Source organism: Dermacentor variabilis, chromosome 3 (assembly GCF_050947875.1).
Source record: "Dermacentor variabilis isolate Ectoservices chromosome 3, ASM5094787v1, whole genome shotgun sequence".
Taxonomy (NCBI): domain Eukaryota; kingdom Metazoa; phylum Arthropoda; class Arachnida; order Ixodida; family Ixodidae; genus Dermacentor; species Dermacentor variabilis.
The window spans coordinates 154,523,146-154,535,419 of NC_134570.1; the positions used below are offsets into that span (position 1 = coordinate 154,523,146).

Here is a 12,274-nt window from a genome sequence, read left to right on the forward strand (position 1 = left end):
CAAGAGAATTAAGCTGAGGCGGGATGGCAAAGAAATTGCGACCAAGCACCTAATACTCACATTCGGTTCAAGTATTCTGCCCGAGTCTGCAGAGGCCGGGTACATCAAGCTGCGTGTCAGACCATGTGTGCCAAATCCCCTAAGATGCTTCAAATGCCAGCGCTTCGGCCACAGTTCGCAGAGCTGCCGGGGCCACCAAATATGTGCAAAATGCAGTGCCCTTGAACACGCCACTGAAGCTTGTAATAACACTCTCCACTGTGTAAACTGTGACGGGGATCACACCGCGTACTCGCGGTCGTGCCCCTCCTGGAAGAAGTAAAAAAGTAAAAGTAAAAGAGAATATATCGTTCGAAGAGACACGAAGGCGGGTAGTATACCTGCCAAAGAAAAGCTTTGCCGAAGTGGCGCGTCAGGGGGCAGCGCGACAACGGCCTCCGGCGGCTATCCGACCCACAAACAGTGAGTTGGCAGTCACGCCATCTGCCCCGCGGCGGTTGCAGCTAGCGCTGTTCCGCCAACCGAGGAGAGGGGACCATCGACTCCGAAGGTGGGCGCAGCCGAGGCTGCCTCAACCTCCCAGGTCCCTTCCAGCGCTGGCAACAGCCGGCGCAGCCAAATCCCTCAGGGAGCCCCATCCACCTCCGGGCTGGTGGGCGCAGGGGTCTCGCCTTCCGAGGTGAGACTCTCTCGAAAAACTTCTCGCTCTCAAGAGCGCGTGTCCGGCGCCTCACAAGAGGCAATGGACACAACACCTATCCCCACGGCGCACCAAGCGCCTAAGGAGCGGCGAGGCTCCCTCGAACGCTCCAAAAAAGGCAGAACCCCGGTTACAGGGCCTCGCAAGAGCTCTGTAATCTGAGGCATCACTTCCGTTTCCGTAAACACAGCACCAATTCACTTTAAATATGGATACACAAATCATACAATGGAATGTCAGAGGTCTTCTGAGAAACCTTGATGATGTACAAGAACTCATCCACCAACACAATCCAAAAGTGCTGTGTTTACAGGAAACACACCTAAAATCAAAACACACAAACTTTCTCCGACAGTATATAACTTTTCGCAAAGATCGCGATGATGGTGTCGCATCATCGGGCGGTGTTGCCATTGTCACCCATAAAAGCATTGCATGTCAACCTTTACAGCTACAAACGCCTCTTGAAGCAGTGGCTGTTCGAGCTGTTCTTTCAAACAATCTTATCACTATTAGCTCTCTTTACATCCCCCCACATCACAAATTAACGAAACATGAATTCCAATCCTTTATAGATCAATTGCCAGAACCTTACGCTGTTCTGGGTGATTTCAATGCACACAGCAGCTTGTGGGGAGACTCTCGTATCGATGCGCGAGGTCGCCTCGTTGAACAATTCCTTTTTTCGTCCGGTGCGTGTCTGCTGAATAAGAAGGAACCCACTTATTACTGTCTCGCAAACAGAACCTTTTCTTCAATTGATCTTAGCCTAGTTTCCCCGTCAATATTGTCTGAACTCGAATGGCAAGTTAACAAAGATCCTTACGGAAGCGACCACTTCCCAATACTGCTTAGAACACCTGAAGAAAAGGAATGTCCACCACAGGCTCCTAGGTGGAAGATTGACACTGCTGACTGGGAGAAATTCGGAACTCTTTCTAGTATTTCATGGGATGACATGCCCTCGCTAGGAATTGATGCTGCTGTCGAATATTTTACAGGCTTCATAATAGATGCCGCATCTAAATGCATATCACAAGTAAAAGGCCTGTCGGGCAAACGGCGTGTCCCGTGGTGGAACGACGACTGTAGGATCGCACGTAAAAAACAGAACAAAGCGTGGGGGTTGCTACGCGCCTCCCCCACTGCGGAGAATCTTATCAACTTTAAAGAAGTAAAATCACAAGGTAGGCGAACCCGCCGACAGGCCAGAAGAGAAAGCTGGCAGAAGTTTTTATCGGGCATCAACTCTTATACAGAGGAGGCGAAAGTCTGTAACAGGGTTAACAGGATAAAAGGACGACAAACTTATTCACTCCCCCTGGTAAACACACAAGGCGATACCCTGCTTGAACAAGCAGATTCACTTGGGGAGCACTTTCAGAGCGTGTCAAGTTCCACAAATTATTGCAAACCCTTTCTCAAATATAAACAAATAAAAGAATCCAAGCCACTCATAAGAAAGAGTCGGCAGAATGAACCATTCAACCGCCTCTTTAGTATTGCAGAGTTGAGAGCTGTCTTGAGCGCATGCAAGAGCTCTGCACCGGGATCTGATAGAATCATGTATGAAATGCTGAAAAACTTACACAATGACACGCAAGTTACACTAATTACACTTTTCAACACTATCTGGGACGCAGGGTACCTCCCGACAGCATGGAAAGCCATTGTGGTCCCTGTTTTAAAACAAGGCAAAGATCCTTCCTCAGTGGCAAGCTACCGCCCGATAGCCCTCACAAGTTGCATGTGTAAGGTATTTGAAAAAATGATAAATCGGCGACTCATCCATTTCCTTGACCAGAACAAAATGCTTGATCCCTATCAGTGTGGCTTCCGAGAAGGGCGCTCCACAACTGACCATCTTGTACGTACTGAAGGAAATATCCGGGACGCCTTTATACATAAACAGTTCTTCCTATCGATATTTCTCGATATGAAAAAGGCGTATGACACAGCGTGGCGATACGGGATCTTGCGAGACTTATCGGAAATGGGCATTTATGGTAATATGCTAAACGTAATAAAAAGCTACTTGTCCAATCGCACTTTCCGGGTAAAAGTTGGCAATGTCCTGTCACGTCCTTTTACACAAGAAACTGGTGTACCCCAAGGTGGCGTGCTCAATTGCACTTTTTATTGTTAAGATGACAACGCTTCGTGCTTCCTTACCACCGGCCATTTTGCATTCCGTCTATGTGGACGACATTCAAATAGGCTTCAAATCCTGTAACCTCGCAGTATGCGAGAGACAGGTACAGCATGCTTTGAACAAGGTGTCAGGGTGGGCAGAGAAAAATGGATTTAAAATCAATCCTCATAAGAGTTCTTGTGTTTTGTTTACAAGAAAGAGATGCCTGGTTCCCGATCCTTGCTTAGAACTGTGTGGAAAACAGATACCTGTAAACAAAGAGCACAAATTTCTAGGTGTTATACTTGACAATAGACTCACTTTCATCCCCCACATTACACATATTAAAGAAAAATGTCTAAAAACGATGAACATAATGAAAATTCTATCCCAGACTACATGGGGTAGTGACAGGAAGTGTTTATTGAAACTCTATAAAAGCCTCATTCGTTCACGACTAGACTATGGTGCCGTCCCCTATCATTCTGCGGCCCCGAGTGCGCTAAAGATGCTAGATCCGGTCCACCATCTAGGAATCCGACTGGCCACTGGAGCTTTCAGAACAACTCCTATTGAAAGCTTATATGCAGAATCGAATGAGTGGTCACTTCATCTCCAGAGAACATACATCAGCCAAACATATTTTCTGAAAGTCCACTCTAATCCTCAACATCCGTGTTATACTACCGTTAACGAGATGACATATGCTACACTCTTTCATAATCGTCCCTCCGTAAGACAGCCTTTCTCGCTGCGTGTGAGGGAGCTTAGTGATGAAATGCGTGTCTCAATCCTCGAGCTTCGCCCAATGCATCCAACCAAGCTGCTACCTCCTTGGGAGTGGCAGCTGATACAATGCGATATATCCTTCATGCAAGTTACAAAACACGCTCCAGAGATTGAAATCCAAATGCATTTCCGGGAACTGCAGCGCAAATACTCCTGCTCGGAGTTTTACACAGACGCATCGAAGTCACACGACGGGGTGTCCTATGCAGCCGTCGGTCCATCCTTCTCGGAAACCGATGTACTGCATCCGGAAACTAGTATCTTTACGGCTGAGGCTTACGCACTGCTGTCGGTCGTAAAGCATATAAATCAATCAAAACTCCAAAAATCAGTTATATATACGAACTCCTTTAGTGTTGTGAAGGCCTTGATGTCTTTCTGTAGCCACAAAAATCCGGTAATTAATGAACTCTACTCCGTACTGTGTAAAGCGTATATAGGAAACCTGCATGTCATCATATGCTGGGTGCCAGGTCATAGGGGCATCGAAGGCAATGTTCTGGCGGACCAGATGGCCACGTCAGTTGCATCGCATCCTGTTAATCCCACCGCCGCAGTCCCTGTCACAGATCTCAAGCCCTCTTACGGAAGAAACTACGGAACCACTGGCAACGCCTATGGGACGCGGAAACAAATAATAAGCTCCACGTGATAAAGCCACTGTTAGGATTCTGGCCTTCCATACCAAAATCACGCCGGACAGATGTCCTATTCTGTCGTCTAAGAATAGGACACACATTTGGCACACATAACTTTTTACTCACCGGAAACGAGCCTCCAACCTGTGTTAGTTGCGGGGAGAGGCTGACCGTCCTCCACGTCCTTCTGGAGCGTAGGAAAGCTGAATATGAAAGAAAGACACATTTTCCCTTGGCATACCGGCAGCACATCCCCCTTCATCCGGTAATGTTACTCGGCGCAGAACCGCTGTTTGACACCAACGCAGTCCTGGGCTTCCTAAAAGATGTTGTATTCCATATTATTAGCCCCACACACTCGTAGCGTCTCCTTTCTTTAGAGGATGCCGCTGCGATAGCTGTTTCATATAGCACATGCCTCTAGGCCCTTGTGTCTCAAGGGCTCTGGCGAGGCAGTGGTGCTACAGGTAATTTCACCATCCAATATATTTTCTGTATTGCATTGCTCTTTCACGATGGATTTTATTGCACATAGAACACGTCATTTTTCAGCGACATAATCTAATTACAGATAGATTTTACGCACTCTAGAGCGACTATTTTTAAGGCCCCTATACAGCCACCTAACATTAACCCCATAGAACTCATAACTACATCGCGAACTTATCACCACTGCCTTGGCGCTCTTTGGCCACGCTTGGCCCTTGCGCCAATAAACACTACATATCATCATCTTTTTCTAGGCCCTTTCCCTACGTCCATCTCGGAAAATAAATGGGTTCCGGTCACGATAGACTACGCCACGCGCTTCGCATTCAACCGGGCATTGCCAACAAGATGTTCCACAGACTTCGCTGACTTTCTGCTCCACGACGTAATTCTACATCATGGCGAACTTCGGCAGCTCCTCACCGATCGCGGGAGCTACTTCCTACATAAGCTCACCACCACTCATCATTCACAGATGAATGGACTGACAGAACGCCTGAACCGAACGCTAACTGCGATGCTGGCCATGCTTGTTTCACTTGATCACCGTGACTGGGACAGCACGTTACCGTTTGTTACCTTTGCGTACGGTTCGTCACGGCATCACACTGTCGGATATTCCCCATTTACTGTTTGGCCGACACCCTGCATTTCCATTCGAGACTCTCCTTTCATCGGCTCCTCACTCGCCCACTGATGCGCCAATGATGTCGTTGGTGGAGCCCATGCACCTCGTGAAATTGCCCACGACCGACTCTGTGCTTCGCAAGACTCCAAAAAGTCCCGTAACGACAGCCGACACAGTGTGCACTTCATGCCTGACTCTCTGGTCCTCCTATGGTCGCCATGCCGCCGCGATGGCCTATAAAAGAAGCTTCTCCCATGTTACACCGGACCCTACAAGGTGCTGCCTCAACTCGGTGACGTCAATCACGAGATTATGCCCTGCTTCTTGGACCGCCTCGCTACCAATTGATGTTATTCACGTTTCCAGGCTGAAGCCATATTGCCCTTCTAGCTCCTCACCTTCGTAGCAAGCACCAGGACGGCGCTTCCGCCGCCGGAGAGTCTACGTTACGGGGCGATTACGGGGCGGAGAGTCTAAGTTACGGGGCGATTGATAGATGGATGAACGCGAGGTTTGGCAGAACAATGAACACAATGAGGTCGCTTGCAAGTGGGCCGGATCAGGCACCTTCTCCTGCCCTTGCTATTTTGTAAATATTTTGTCAATATATCCTTCGCCTACATCTCACCTCCGTCACAATATCTGCAAGGTCGATTCCAAATGACATCGTGAAGGTCAAGAGTCGAACCCGCGACCTTTGAGGTGAGTCGAACTCTCGACTTTCATGAGTCTCGAACCCACGACATTTGGTGGTAATTACGGCGAAGTTGATTAAGGCATTCGAACCCGCGACCAACATGGAGATATGGGAGAACCGGCCTTATCTGGCCGGTTCTGGCCGCCGTCGCGTTAGCAGTCGGTCATACTGTAAGGAATAGGGCGCCAGTGTGCAAGTCTGTTTCCAGCGTCTCTTTTCGCATCAAACTTTTTGAAATAATCGTCATTGGCATCATGACCAAATTACTTTAATTTGTCTTCCGTAGCACCACCACGGGTCGAATAGTATTCGTTGCACCGAATGTCATTCGCATCTAATGACATCGAAACATCCAGTGTCACAGGCGTATAAATGAATACCCCTATGGCTTCCTTGGCTTCATTAATTGTCTGTTGCCTTTTTATGGTTGTGATTAACAAAAATCGAGCCGCTCTGTAACCTTCCTCTTCATTCATATATATATATATATATATATATATATATATATATATATATATATATATATATATATATATATATATATATATATATATATATATATATATATAATATCAGAACTTTGTCTTTGCTTCACGTCTTCGCATTACGCGTGCGATGCTCTAACTGAGCTACCATGGCACCGTTTTCTCATCAACCTTATTGGGTATTTATATATATTTGTATATATAAAGTATACCGAACGGGAAGAACGGGAACCGAGTGGCCCGATTTTATTAATCATAGCATAAGAAGCTAACAAACAAACACACCAAGGACAACACAGAGGAAATTACTTGCACTTACTCATTGAATTAAAGAAATTATGAACTTATCGCAATGAAAGCGGATGAATAAACAACTGGCCGCAGGTGGGATACGAACCCATGTGTTCGCAATACGCCTCCGATGCTCTTACCAAATGAACTACCGCGGCGCCACTTTCCCGTCCATTTTATGGGGTATTTACGTTTGCCTACTAGAACTAATCCTGGTAGTGTTAGCCACGTGTTCCTGATATGACGAAAAGAAAAAAAGAACCGCACCTAACGTGCATGAGCAGCTATTATTTTCAAGTTTCAAGAAGATACAGCTTTTCCAGTAAGCATGCCTGTTTAGGCGCCCTTAGAAAGTCTGCCAAGTGGACCCTAACAAGGTGAATGAGAAAAAGAAAAAAAAATGTATTGTGGAGGTGCCGGGGTTTGAACCCGGGACTTCTCACATGCGAAGCGAGCGCTCTACCACTGAGCTACACCCCCAGGACGCACAAGCGTTTCCATTATTGTCAATTCAGGTATCACTACAGACCTACGGTTATTGGCAAATACGAAGTGATGTCAAATCGCTTGTGTTATCTGAGCGTGGGTCAATGTGCTTTCATTATGTGTCACACTTCCGATTGCACGACGGAATCTAAATACAATTCACATGGCCCGACTCAAGGTATAATACTTTGTTTAGCGCAAAACAACAGACACAAGAAAGACGACAGGACAAGGCGCTTTCTTGTGTCTGTTGTTTTGCGCTAAACAACGTATTCATGGATTCGCACCAACTAGCCCGCCAACGCATTGTCACGGTAGAAGCTGTCACTAGAACTATAATGTTGACTACACTTGACCTGCAACAACGGAAAATAAATGAACAAATATATGACTGTCGCTTTCGTTTACGGTGCTAAGGAGTAATGAGTTTTAGGTATCGGGATATCTATAGATCGACGAGCATTCACCCTAATAGGTACTTGACCCCTCGCCAATTGCGGGGCTTTAGAGAAAAGCACGTGTCACTTTAAAAGCTCATTTTTTAGGAAACACCGATATCTTAGATCTATACCATATTTTAATGTCCGCCGAAAGATACATGTATAATGTAAGTCTATGCTTGTTACATTTTTTTTTATTCTTGCGTCTTACGTGCCAGAACCGCGACCTTACTATGAGGCACACCATATAGTGGGAGGCTTAGATTAAATTTGACCACCTCAGCTTACATAACGAGCACCCAATGCAGGATACACGGGCGTTTTTGCATTTCACACCCATCGAAATACGGCCGTCGCTGCCGGGATTTAATCCCGCGATCTCGTGGACAGCTGTGCGACGCCATCACGCCGGGTCTTGTTACCCAGACAACACAAAACATCCTCAGGATGTCCTCAAATAGTCAAAATGTCCTCATCCCGTAGCGGACGAACTGAGGAAATCCCTAGCATGACCTGCTATCTTGTTCCAGAAGATGTACCTTATAGAACATCCTCAGGAAGTCCCGAAAAGAGCCTACATTATTATCCAGAATAATATAAATGAAATATATATATATATATATATATATATATATATATATATATATATATATATATATATATATATATATATATATATATATATATCATAATAATTGTCGCTTAGCGATAGTGACAAAAGTTCAGACGCCTGCGGCAACGAACGCTATGTATGCTAAACATCGTATCTATGCCATGAAATGTGCATGCCGGCATAAATCTGTCTTGGGATTAAGAATAAGGCAATTCAATAAATTTTCAATTAATTCTATATATATATAGTGAGAAAGCGTACATGTGATATAGATTATGTGTGTAGCCTCCAGACAAGCACCAAAGCAGGGGCAGGTGGAGCGTCGATCCGCCCCTGCTGCTTAGCCACTGTGTGGAAAAAGGCGACCTGCACCTCTCTTTTGATGCTGTAGGCATTCTTTGGCTAAACTTCCCCCGAAATCTGCCCATCTGTTCTTATTTAACACTTGACCTACGCGCTCCATGGGAATACATGGGGTAACGTAACGCTCTACGTGGCCTGAACCCGAGGGTAGCGCAATACCAGGCCGACCATGGCCGCGGAGGTGAGTGGCCGATTTCGGTGGTAGTGCAATGCCTGGAACACCCACAGTTTAGCTGAAGCAGGCTTAAACCTATGCAAATTTTCAAGGCAAGAATGCTGAAACTTATAATGAAATGTAGGTAGCAAGCTTGATTGGACGCCCCAGAAAAAGACTGATCCGACGCCCCCATAGCCGCTAGCCACTGTTCCTCCACGAGGCTGCAAATAGTTCGTACTTCAAATTTTCCGTTGCCTAAATAAGGTGGTAACCACAAAAATAAAATTATGAACGCGTAATTTTGGACCTTTTCACTCGTTTGCTACAGTAGAATGGTGAAAGACAAATTTTTTATTGAGCTGAACTAAAACGCATGCTTCCCAGCAACATTTATTGCCAAGTTTAACTTAAGTCGGCAGTGAAATTTCATGAGTAAAACGGGGTCAGCAGTAAAATGAACTGCACCGCTTACTTTTGAGAATTGAAATGCTCAGATTTCATATACTTTGTTCCTGTCTGTTGCACACCTCATTGCTTCCTCCGATAAAAAGCTTCTTGAAGAACAGCAGACGCTCTGGAGGTATCAAGCACGACGCCATTTTGAAAAGGTCACATTGCCAGGCGGAGTAACACAACCCCGCGCGAGCCGTGTGCTGGCTGCCAACTGCTGTTTTTTTTTAAGTTATGTACTACCATACAATGATTACGCACTATCCAACAATTTCTCAGGGAGTTTCCTTTGCGTTTTTTCGTTTCTAAACATCCTTTTTCTCATATTTTTCTAGGCTGTGCTTCAGTGGCTTGCTTGCACGAAGAGCCGGTAACATATATGGCTCAGACTAGTGCAGGCTCTCAACAAAAAGCAATCTTGGAGGGTTCCGACACTTGTTGTGCATAAAAACAAGGCCTTTGAGATTGGCTAATGCTGGCAATGTTGTGCATGCAACAAAGTCAAGTCACGTCCAAGGGGAAGCCAGTCAGCCGTCAACGTTTCGCGCGTTTTCTGTACTTTCCGCGGCCGAGTTTGCAGCGACTTCCGTTGCGGTATTTTATTCCTCGGAGGCATGCCCTCGGAATCGGAAAAAGGAAGTGAGTGCATTTTACTTGTTAGTGAAATAAAAACCTTAAGTGGAGGAGTTTGTTGCGGTATTCTAGAGACGACTACTTTTTCACGCTTAGCGCCAAGTACCGTTGTGCACTATGTCGGCGAGTGACCGATGGTTTCGCCGCTTGAGGAACCGAAGTGTAGATGAATTCTTTATGATCCTAAATCCATCGCAAACTAGAACTAATAGCGAGCAGAATAATGTGTACCTATCTGGATCTGGAGAAAGCACTTGGCGCAATCAACTTGACGCTGCCAGTGGGAACTCATTGTTCAACGTTGTTGCATCGGAATCCGACCAACTTGAGCGGCCCAGCATCGAGCACGACACCGTGTTCTGCAGCAGTAGTTCGGATTCTGAGTGCCTACTGGAGCAAATGAAGCAAACGAATGTACAGCAAGAAGAGCAACCTGAGGTAGACGATGTCGCGCCGTTCAGCGACCAATTACAAGCAATAGCCATTCAGTACGGCTGTTCCCACAGCTCAGTTACTGCCCTTTTGAGAATCTTGCGTGGTCATGCCACGCAAGATTCTCAAATCTTGCCTTCCACGATCAGCAAGAATGCTGCTAGAAACGCCCAGGAAGTCAATAAACACAGTAAACATAGCTGAGGGCGGTACTGCCACTTTGGTGTCGTGCAACCTTGTCGTGAACTGCTAGAAATAGTAAAGGATGTACCATTGGGGATTGCTCTCAATTTTCATGTTGATGGGCTCCCTCTGGCAAAGAGCTCGAGAAAACAATTTTGGACGATTCTTTGTCATGTAAAGAAAATCGAAGCTCATGACCCTTTTGTTGTGGGTGTCTTCTTCGGCGAGAAAAAACCAGATGATGCAAATGAGTTTATTCGTCAGTTTGTTGATGAAGTTAAGGAAATCGTTAACTCTGGCATCTGTTTTGGCGCACAGGTTATACCTATCAGAATAAATGCCATCATCCAAGATGCACCTGCAAGAGCATTTATCCTGAAGAAACCATACTGGGTACTACAGCTGTACAAAATACACTGTGAAAGGCCTCTACAGTGAAGGGAGAGTGTGCTTTTCGGCAAAAAGTGGGAATCTGCGCACCAACACCACATTTCGAGGCCAATTTCCGGAGCAACGCCACATTGGCAATACGGTTATTGAGGAGTTGCCACTTGACTTGGTAAAAGACGTGCCACTGGATTATAGGCATCTTGTGTGCCTAGGAGTCATGCGAAAACTGCTTCTGCTGTGGTTTCGAGGTCCCAAGCAGATTAGACAAGGGGCTTCTGCACAAAATCGCATTTCAGCCAAGCAAACAGAGCTATCTCTTTTTGAACCATCTGACTTCAATCGACGTCCAAGAGGCCTACATGACATAGATCGCTGGAAAGCAACAGAATTCAGGTTTTTCGTGCTTTATAGTGGTCCCCTGGCGTTGTTTTCTGTAGTGCCACAAGGGATGTATAAAAACTTCCTGTGTCTTCATGTAGCAATAACCATACTTGCATCACAAAGCAAAGTAGCCGCCGAGCTCGACTGTGCTGAGGAGCTTTTGAAGTTATTTGTTAGAGGCTTTGCAGAAATATATGGATAGCACCGTGTATCCCATAATGTAAATGGGCTTTGCCACCTTGCAGATGAGGCAAGAAATTGGGGCCACCGGACTTATGGAGTGCATTTCCGCTTGACAGCCACATGGGCACCATCAAGAAGCTTCTGAGAAAGCCGCAGCACCCACTAGAGCAACTGTCAAACAGAATTGCTGAAACAAAGAAGCTTCAGTGCAGAAAGAAAATCACTGTAAGCAGTTCCCCTCTGCTCAGTGCACAACATCAAGATGGGCCTCTTGCGCCTCTTCGCCAAGGGCCACAGTTCAAAAAAGTGACGTTTCCAGAAGGAATTGTCTTAGACACTAGTAGGAGGAATAACTGCTGCAAGCTCCGTGATGGGAGTGCCGTGTGGTGTAGAACTTTGCCCATAATGCACAAGGTATGCCATACATAATGTGAAGGAAGTTCCTGAAGAAAGATGACATATATTTGACACCCTGTCCCTCATCAGCACTGGGAATGTTGATTGTGACCAAGCCTTCTTTGCTGCGGTGTCGGCCTCTGACATGGGTCTCAGAAAAATGCATGTAAGTTCCATTCAAGAAGAAGCTGGTTGTATTTCCTCTTGTGCATCTGAAGATGTTAATGATGAAGGAACTCCTGTATGTAGAATTGTACAATACATATATTGTTTTTCTTTAAGGTGATCAATATGCAGTCATCAAGTTTCCAGAGGAAGG

At 45.9% G+C, this 12,274-nt stretch overlaps 1 non-coding gene across 1 annotated transcript; it reads right to left on the reverse strand.

The window, feature by feature from the left end:
* Positions 1-7,256: 7,256 nt before the first annotated feature.
* Positions 7,257-7,328, reverse strand: TRNAA-CGC (transfer RNA alanine (anticodon CGC)). The gene has a single exon. It is a non-coding gene; the product is annotated as a tRNA-Ala (tRNA).
* Between the last annotated feature and the right edge of the window lie 4,946 nt (positions 7,329-12,274).